The sequence below is a fragment of the Thamnophis sirtalis genome, unplaced genomic scaffold (assembly GCF_051295495.1).
Source record: "Thamnophis sirtalis isolate CommonGarterSnake01/CBP01778 unplaced genomic scaffold, rThaSir2_p1.2 scaffold_1, whole genome shotgun sequence".
Lineage (NCBI taxonomy): Eukaryota > Metazoa > Chordata > Lepidosauria > Squamata > Natricidae > Thamnophis > Thamnophis sirtalis.
The window spans coordinates 178,727,895-178,737,825 of NW_028261381.1; positions in this window are offsets into that span (position 1 = coordinate 178,727,895).

A 9,931-nucleotide genomic window follows, 5' to 3' on the forward strand; every position below is an offset into this window, starting at 1 on the left:
CTTAATTGGTCCACGTGGCGCCTCCATTGTATTCCGTCGGCCAGGCCGACCCTGAAGGAACAGGGGCCAGTCAGGGCTGTGATGGTTGCGGGAACCCACCGTGGATCCCCAGAAAAAGAGCGGGCCCATACAGGATCCCCTAACTTAAACGCGTGGGAAGGGAGGGCCCCCAGGTTGCTCGGCAGATCCCCTGCGTAAAGTGGATGGAGTCTGTCTAGGGGTGTTCGCAATCTCCTACCCATCAAGAGCTCCGCGGGACTTTTATTAGTCGTTGGGCAGGGTATGGAGTGCTGGCTCAAGAGGTAAGCCGCCACTCTTTCTTGCCAGTCGCCCTGGCCCATGCGGCCCAAGGCTTCTTTCGCTGAGCGAACTGCGCGCTCCGCCCGGCCATTACTAGCTGGGTGATAGGGGGCTGTGGCCGCGTGTCTGATTCCTTGCTCGGCCAGGAATTCTTGGAACGTGGTGGAGGTAAACTGGGGCCCGTTATCGGAAACTATCACATCCGGTAACCCATGGGTAGCGAACATCTTACGCAGGGCCCTCACTGTACTCTCCGCTGTGGTGGAGGTCATGATTACCAGCTCCACCCACTTAGAGTAAGCATCTACCACTATCATAAAGTTTCGGCCGTGAAAGGGACCGGCGAAATCAATATGTAAACGGGACCATGGGCCTCTAGGGATTTCCCACTCGCGAGGAGCGGCTGTGGGGGGATTCGGCCTAGAATTTTGGCATATTCTACATCGGCCTACATAATCTGCGATTTCGGAATCTAGCAAGGGCCACCACACATAGCTACGGGCTAACGCTTTCATTCGCGCTATGCCTGGGTGGTTTTTATGGAGTGCAGGCAGGATTCGTGCCCGCAGGGCTGTGGGGATCACTACCCTATCCCCCCAGACAAGACACCCCCCGTGAAGGGCGAGTTCGGCTTGTCGCACTTTAAATGGACGGAATTCTTCCGCTACCTTTTCCGTGGGCCACCCCCTCAAAACCCATGAAGCAACCTGAGATAGGACGGGGTCAGCCTTTGTGCAGGCTGCAACGTCCGCGGCCGAGACGGGGAGGTCGGATTCGGCGATGGACAGAACAGAGAGCGCGGGCACGTGGGCCGTGTCCGTCTCTGGCAGAGGGCAACGGCTTAGAGCGTCTGCGTGCCCTAGCTGTTTGCCCGGACGGTATAACAGCGTATATGAATACGCTGTTAGGAACTCCGTCCACCGAGTCATGCGGGGGGACAAAATGGGGGGAGTTGGCTTGTCGCCCGCCAGTAGCCCCAGGAGGGGCTTGTGATCCGTGACCAGGGTGAAATTCCTACCGTAGAGGTAGTCATGGAACCGCTTAATGCCGGAGACTGCAGCCAGGGCCTCTTTATCGATTTGGCTGTAGTTCCGCTCCGTGGAGGAGAGTGTCCGGGAATAGAAAGCTATGGGGGCTTCTGAGCCGTTCGGGAGGATGTGGCTCAGAACCGCCCCTACGCCATAGGGGGAGGCGTCGCAAGTCAGAATTAGAGGCATCCTATCGCTGTACTGGATTAGGACTGCCGATGAAGTTAAAATATCCTTTATAGCCGCGAACGCGTGTGCTTCACGGCTACCCCATTTCCAGGCCGCTGACCGGTCCAGTAGTCGGTGTAGCGGCTCAGCTAGTGACGCCTTGTGGGGGATAAAAGGGGCGTAGAAGTTTAAAAGCCCCAGGAAGGCCTGTAATTCCGCCCTAGAGGTGGGTGCGGGTGCGTTTTTGATGGCGGTGACTTTGGAAGGAGTGGGGTGGATGCCTTGTGCATCAATGAGGAACCCCAAGAATTCGACTTTAGGAACAGCAATTTCGCATTTGCTGCGCTTTAATTTCAGTCCTGCCTCCCTAAAACGTGTGAGGACCTCCCGCAGTGTTTTCAGGAGTTCCGAGTGACTGGGGGCTGCGACCAGGACGTCGTCGAAGTAGGGAACGACGCCTGGGAGCCCATGGAGCAGCCGCTCCATGAGGCTCTGGAAAATCCCAGGGGCGACCGAGACGCCGAATTGTAGGCGGCGGCAACGGAAGGCCCCGCGGTGGGTGACGATGGTCTGGGCTGTAGCCGCATCGTCGTCTACGGGAAGCTGCTGGTAGGCCTGTGCCATGTCTAGCTTGGCGAAAATGCGGCCCTGTCCTAAAGAGTGGAGTAGGTGCTGCACTACGGGAACCGGATACGGGTTTGCCTGCAGGGCCAAATTGATGGTCGACTTGTAGTCGGCACATATCCTCACCGATCCGTCGGGTTTGACCGGGAGGACTATGGGGGTTTCCCAACGGGCGTGATCTACGGGCTCGAGTACCCCCTGCTCGATAAGTTTATCCAGTTCAGCGTCTACCTTTGCTCTCAATGCGAAAGGGACCCTGCGTGCCTTCAGCCTAACGGGAGCGACCTGGGGATCAAGGCAGAGGGAAATGGGGGTGCCCTTGTAACAACCCAATCTCCCATCGAACACATCCGCGAACTCGTCTAGGACGCTATCTGCGGAGAGGGGAACTACCCTGTGCACCCCTTCTATGGTGAGGCCCAAGGCGGGAAACCATTCCAACCCCAGGAGAGCGGGCAGGTCGTTCCTGACGATTAGGACTGGGAGCTTCCCCTTAAAATTCCCGTATTCCACCCGGATGTGGAATATCCCAGCTGTGGGAATCCCATTTCCCTGGTAGCCTAGGAGGGAGACCCCGACGGGGCGCAATCTGCTCTGGGGAACCCCGGGACAAAGGCGGGAAAACAAAGCCCAAGATAGGAGAGAACGGGAAGACCCGGAGTCCACCTCCATTTGACAAAGCTGACCTTCGAGTCGGACGGCGGTGCTTATCTTGCGGCTACCAGCGGGAACGTGGGATGCCTGGTAGACCACGCAGTCGGCGCTGGAGGGCTGGTAGGTTGAATGGCAGTCCTCAGCTCGCCTCGCGGAACGTGGCTGTTGGCGGCGTTGCGGTTGCGATGCCTGGCGCTGGTCGCTGGGCTGCATGAACGATGGGGCTGGCAGGAGAGCCCGGCAGACCCTGGCGAGGTGCCCTTCTCCTCGGCAGCGGCGGCAGACGGCAGAACGGAACGGGCAGGCTGCGCGGCTGTGGCGGCCGCCGCATCCGCGGCAAGGTGCGTTTACGGCTGGCTGAGCGGGCGTCGGTGGTTGCTGGGGTGGCCTCCGCTTCGGCTGCGTCCTCATTTGTCCGACGATTTCTTCCTCCTCCTCCTCCTCGTCTTCGGCAGGGGAGAGGTCGTCGACGAGGTGCGTCTGGGTGGACGGCCCCGCGGCGGCTTGCGCGGGGGGGTTCAGCTGGAGGCGTTCCATGTCGGCCGTGGATTGTTCGGACAGTTCGGCTGCTCGTGCTGTCTCCACGGCTTGCAACAGGGTGATTTTGTGATTCCGGAGCATGCGGCTGCGCAATTGCACGTCGCGGACCCCGCACACAAACTGCTCCGCGAGGTTCTCCTCCAGGTCTGCAAAATCACACTGGGCGGCCACAGTGCGCAAGGCCTCCAGGAACTGGCTGATGGATTCATTGGGCTTTTGCACTCGGCGGCGGAAAGCGAAACGGCGTGCAAATAGAGAGGGTGAGGGAGCGTAGTGGTTCCTCAGCCTGGACATCAGCTCGTCCCACCCAAGTTTGTAGGCTGGCCTCGGGGCAGCCAGGGCTCTCGCAGAGGCGAACATGGAAGGCTCACAGCAGGACAGGAAGAAGCTGCATTTCTCCTCGTCGGTCTGAGCCTGGTTCTTCGAGGCGATCAGGTAACACTCGAACCGCTCCATGAACCCGTCCCATGATTCTCCGGTGGCTACGCCGAATGGCGCGAAAGGAGGAAGCGACGATGCCATCGTGGTGTGGAGGCGGAAAGAGAGAGAGGACAGGCGGAGAAAATTCCGCGTTCGCTGCCGGGGTTCTCAGTCTGAGATAGCGTTCGAGCTGGTTCAGACGCGGTGGCAGCTGGCTGTTCTTCTCCGTGGTCGCGGGAATCGGAATCCCATCCTCGTCGCCAGTTTTGTATCTTGGAGCGAAGGGAAGGACGCGACAAGAAAGTATGAGGAAGTGACTTTATTCAGCTCATAGTAAACTGCAATTCAACGTGGCGTGGTTCGCGCCAAACATTTATACCCCCGGGTTTGAACGAGGAGCCAATGGGGCGTCGAGTAGCTCGACCAATCAGGGTGAAGATTGAACCGGCTCCGCCCGGGAACCAATCAGGAAAGGAGTCCTTTATACACGCGTTCGTATTTCCCGCGCTAGTATTCAACACACCCGACTCTCACTCGGGCCAGAAACAGTCAAAAGGCAACCCGAGACAGCCACGGCAGCAAGGCGGGCGTCGGGACTGAGGAGGCGGGCGGGCTGTATTTGGGGACCCTAGAGAGCATCAGTCTGGGCGCCGGAAGGAGAGGTGGGAGTAAGCGCTCTGCGTCCTTCCTCAGAGGCATTGATGGGGGGGAGGGGAGATCCCTGCCCTGTGTTCGCCCAACCAGCCCGAGCAGAAGCGACCACAAGCTGGAGAGGGCTTCACTGTCCCTGGCTGAGCTTCCTTTCTCTTCCCGATTTGGGGTCTCTCTTCATCCACGCTGTTGTGGACTCAGCCTTCCATCCTTCCGAGCTGGGTAAAATGAGGACCCAGATTGTTGGGGCGACAGGCTGACGCTGTAAACCACTTAGAGAGGGCTGTAAAGCACTGTGAAGTGGTATATGTCTAAGTGCTATAGCTATTGAAGGGAGGGGAAGTCTCCGTTTCTCTCCTACAGGTGGTTAAGGCAGGGAGGACAAGGATGGGGATGAGTTGGGCCAGAAGTCAGAATAGAAGAATGGCACCATCAACGTCCGGCCCGACTGCCACTTATCCTGCGTCACTAAGAGAGGCCCCTGCAGACCAACAGCAGTAATTCACCACTTCAGCAAAAAAGCAGTGGCAGCTCATCCAATGCTACCATCTCAGAACTCAAGAGTGGAATCGGTTGCTAACAGGCAGGGAGTGTCGTGCTCCAGCATATAACTTTTTATATATACGGCCGTTCCCCTTCATGGATTACTGCCTTGTCATGGCAATGGGGCTTGTGTAGCTCAATGAAGCTACGAGCTGTGCCATGCTGGGCCACCCAAGACGGACAGGTCGTAGCAGAGAGCTCTGACAGGTTCCTTGCATGGAAGAAGAGAAAAGGATAACCATAGGTCGGCTTGACTGTTTTAGTGAGTCTTTCTGTCACATCTTTACCTTCACACCCAGGAGACAATAAACTTCTCTTAAGCAGCTGCCTGGTCTGCAAATTGTTGACTCTGGTCCTTTGAGTAGTGAGTCACCAACCACCAACACAGACCTTTGTTGTTGATTTTGAATGGCATCCAATTTTGGAATGCGCTGAGACAGGTAAGATCTCAGAAGACCTCATTTTGTGCATGCAAAAATCCTCTTTAACACATTGCGAAGTACACAATGTACAGAACAGGCTGGCCCCAGGGCTAGCAAAGGAAAACCACAAGGGTACATCTCCTCCCTGTATTTATTCAACTTCTATGCCGCGTATATCTTGAGGGAATTAATATATACTGTAAGAAGGTGAGCCTGGATTTAGGATCAAGCATCAACCACCTGTATTACGCTGATGTCATCATGCCCACAGCCGAATATGCACAGGATCTGCAGGCTGTAGTAAAACGAAAAGTCAAACCACGCAGAGAAAGACTGGGATTAAGAAATGAGGTGAGATCGAACTTACAGCCTAAACGTTGGAGATGTGGCTCTCTCGATGCTATATATTTTCATATATGGTGGACCTGCCAAAAGGTTAAGGCATTTTGGATAAAAATATGGTGGATTATGCAAAATATCTTTAAAAGAAGGATAAAGTTTACTCCTCAGCTATTTTTACTAGGTATATGTACTGACTTTACAGTGGTAGAGACTAACTTGATTCTGCATCTAATAACGGCAGCAAGACTGTTGGTGGCACAATACTGAAGAAGGAAGACTTGCCTACAACTCAAGAATGGACATTGAAAGTTACAAACTTAGCCGACATGGCTAAAATATCGGCATATCTTAAAGATCATTCAAATGAGAGATATAAACGAGACTGGGAAAAATGGATTGACTATATACAAAATAAATACAGGACCAAGAAATTCCAGTTAGCCTATGCTTAAGATCAGAAATGATTTAAATTGTTTAAAGTTGGTTCAGCAAGAAGAAGCTAAGGTCAATGTAAAATGTTATTAATTGTTTTTATTTTTTATTTTTCTCAACAAATTTTAGACTGTGTTTGTTAGAAATCCATACCGTGTACGGTTTTCTGGGAAGTCTGGGGGGGGGGGAAGGTGGAGGGGGGTTGGGGGAGAGGGCGGAGGGAGGGAGGGGTATATGTTAGGCTAGACAAGAATTTGGTGGTAAACTAGAATTATTTTGACATACAAAAAATTGTACTTCGATGTCTTACTGATTGAGAAATGATGAAATGTTTGCCTTAAAAGAAATAAAAACTTTAAATAGAAGAAATGAGGTGAGAAAAGTCGCAAAGCCTTTTAAGATCCACCATCAACACCCAAGGTCAGCCCAGCCTCAACTTGGGAGTATGATGGAGGCCTAGTGGATGATAGGTTAAATATGAGCCAGCCCTGAGCATCAGCAGCCGAAAAAGCTAACGCAATCCTGGGTTGTATAAACAGAGGCATAGCATCAAAATCACATGAAGTCTTAGTACCCCTTTATAAGCTTTAGCAGCCTGGATAGAAATTGATGATTTCTATGGATTTTTTTTAAATTTAAATTGGATTTTTTAAAAATTTAGTTTTCAAATTTATTTCAATGAAATGCTTTTGGAGTAAAAATATATCTAAGAATAATTTTCCATTGAAAATACATTAATATTTTAAATTATTCAGCATGGAGTGGAGCTTAGTTATGTAACTTGAGGCTGTATATTCTGTAATATTGGGACTATCAGTGAGTCAACAGCGGATCAGAGGAGGAAAGAGATAACAGTTCTTCTTTAAAAATTAGGATTTAAATTGAGTTGTTTTAAATAAAGCCTCCTTACTAGTGATTGGAATTATGCTAGTGATTGTAAATGATGTAAATTGACTTGATTTAAATCAAATCCACCCTGAACCTTAGTAAGGCCACACCTGGAATCCTGCACCCAGTTTTGGGCATCACATTACCAAGAAGATGTTGAGACTTTGGAAACAGTGCAAAGAAGAGCAACTAAGATGATCAAAGGCCTGGAGACTAAAACATAGAAAAACGGTTGCAGGATTTAGGTTTGGGGAGTGTAGAGAAAGGAAGGATTATGGTGGGGGGGGGGATGATAGCAATATTTGAGAGGTTGCCACAAAGTAGAAGGGGACAACTTATTTTCCCAGCTCCAGAAGGCAGGACAAGAAACAATGGATGGATGTAATGTATACAATGTGTAATGTTATGATAAGTAATAATTGGATATGAATATTGAATGTTACCGGTGAAAGGAAGGCTAGAAATCCTTTTGGACTATATATAAAGGTTATTAATAGCAATAGCAATAGTTAGGCTTATATACCGCTTCATAGGGCTTTCAGCCCTCTCTAAGCGGTTTACAGAGTCAGCATATTGCCCCCAACAACAATCTGGGTCCTCATTTTACCCACCTCGGAAGAATGGAAGGCTGAATCAACCTTGAGCCTGGTGGGATTTGAACAGCCAAACTGCTGAACTGCAGTCAGCTGAAGTTGCCTGCAGTGCTGCATTTAACCACTGCGCCACCTCGGCTCTACTAACAATAAAAAAGGAACACAATTAGACACAGCTAAGTTTTAATTATTAGGGGGGAAATGTTATGATATAGGATATAGTTAAATAAAGAAAGGATAATGATAATAAATTATATACATGTATGGGTATAATGTAAGGGAATTGGATGTAAATGATAAACAGGGATTTGGAAAGGAGGATTAGAAAATTTTGGTATTAAATATTATGGATGTTTAGCTAGAATAGGATAGGAGGATTTAATGTTCATGGGGGATTTTATAAATAAGTAAATGAAATGCCAGTATGTGGTTATGTATTAAATCTTGGTATATTTTATGATGAAGGACGTTTAAATAATCATAGTCAAATAAAAGTGGAGGTATGATGATGGTAATATAATAAATATCCGAGTTAAGATATTAGAGTTAATATGAACTATATTTGATGACGGTGGAAGGGATGCACAAAAGCTTTTTGTAACCAAATGATACACTTTCTACAGTATGTAAAGAAGGAGGATTTGTATGTTTGTTTTGAAAATAAAAATATTTTTTTAAAAAAAGAAACAATGGATGGAAACTAATCAAGGAAAGGAGCAAACTGGAATTAAGGAGAAACTTCCTAACATCAAGGACAATTAACCAGCGGAACAGCTTGCCACCAGAAGTTGTGGAGGCTTTTAAGAAGAGACTACCAGACAGTCATTTGTCTGGAAAGGTGTAGGGTTTCCTGCCTGAGCAGGGGGTTGGACTAGAGGACCTCCAAGGTCCCTTCCAACTCTATTCTGATTGAAGTTGTGGACCTGGCACCCCAAAGAAAAAATATGCAAGGTTGCTGAGAGCCTCACTGGGGGCTCGAGAGGTGCCGTTTTTGCTTGCTGCATTCTCTACACCTCCACTGCCGTGGTGGGGCAGTGCTTAGAAGGCAGTACTGCAGGGCTAACTCACTGCTCACTGCCAGGAGTTCGATCCTGACCGACTGAAGATTGACTCAGCCTTCCATCCTTCTGAGGTCTGAGAACTGTACTAATAAAAGAGAATATTTGTATCTCAGGGTTGAAAGGAGAAGTACGTGGTGCTCTCTGAACTTGTTTCCTTGCAGACATTTCATTACCCAACTAGATAAGATCATCAGTGCCAGAAGGGAGTAAGATTTGCAGAGTGGAGGGGAAGGAGTAGGAAGAGGAGAAGTGTCTTTAGTGCTCTCTGAGCTTGCAGACGTTTCATTACCCAGCTAGGTAACATAGCAATAGCAATAGCAGTTAGACTTATATACCACTTCATAGGGCTTTCAGCCCTCTCTAAGCGGTTTACAGAGTCAGCATATTGCCCCCAACAACAATCCGGGTCCTCATTTTACCCACCTCGAAAGGATGGAAGGCTGAGTTAACCCTGAGCCGGTGAGATTTGAACAGCCGAACTGCAGAACTGCAGTCAGCTGAAGTAGCCTGCAGTGCTGCATTTAACCACTGCGCCACCTCGGCTCTTCCGAGGTCATCAGTGCTAGAGAGAACATTTCAGGCAGCCATCTCTAAGTGGTTTACAAAATCCGCATCTTATCCCCAACAATCACAGTACTCCTTTTACCTACCTTGGAAGGCTGAGTCTACCTTGAGCCAGTGAGAAACATTCCACACCCAGCTCCTTCTTCTCCTTTAAACAACTTTCACACCCAAGTTTCTTTTTTGAACCTCTGCCAAACAAGCTCTTAATAGAGATAGAAAGCACAGAGTGTTCCCTGTTTACAGAACCTACTTAATTCCTTAACCTAATTAGAGTTATTATCTGTGCCCTGAGGGTCGCCTAAATCAGAGAACAAATGGGTGCAGAACCTTCTTGAAGATTGCTGAAAGGATTGTCTGGTAGACAGGAAGGGTTGAATCCCTTCCCGGCTGTTGACAGAGGGCTGGTCAATTTTAATACAGTTGGCCATGTTTTACCCCTCTTTCAATCCAATGGTCCTCTCTGTCCAGAACTATTCCACACACATTTGCACTCTGGTTCAGGTGACCCTGAAGGTACAGATAACACCCCCCCCTCACCCAAAAAAGTAGCCTCAATGACTCTCAGAAAAAGTGCTAATGACCAGATACACATAGATCCTAATAAAGAAGAATATTTGTAGCTCAGGGTTGACAGGTGGGTCCTTGGTGCTCTCTGAGTTTGCTTGTTTCTTACTAGCACTGATGATGTTACCTAGTATGGG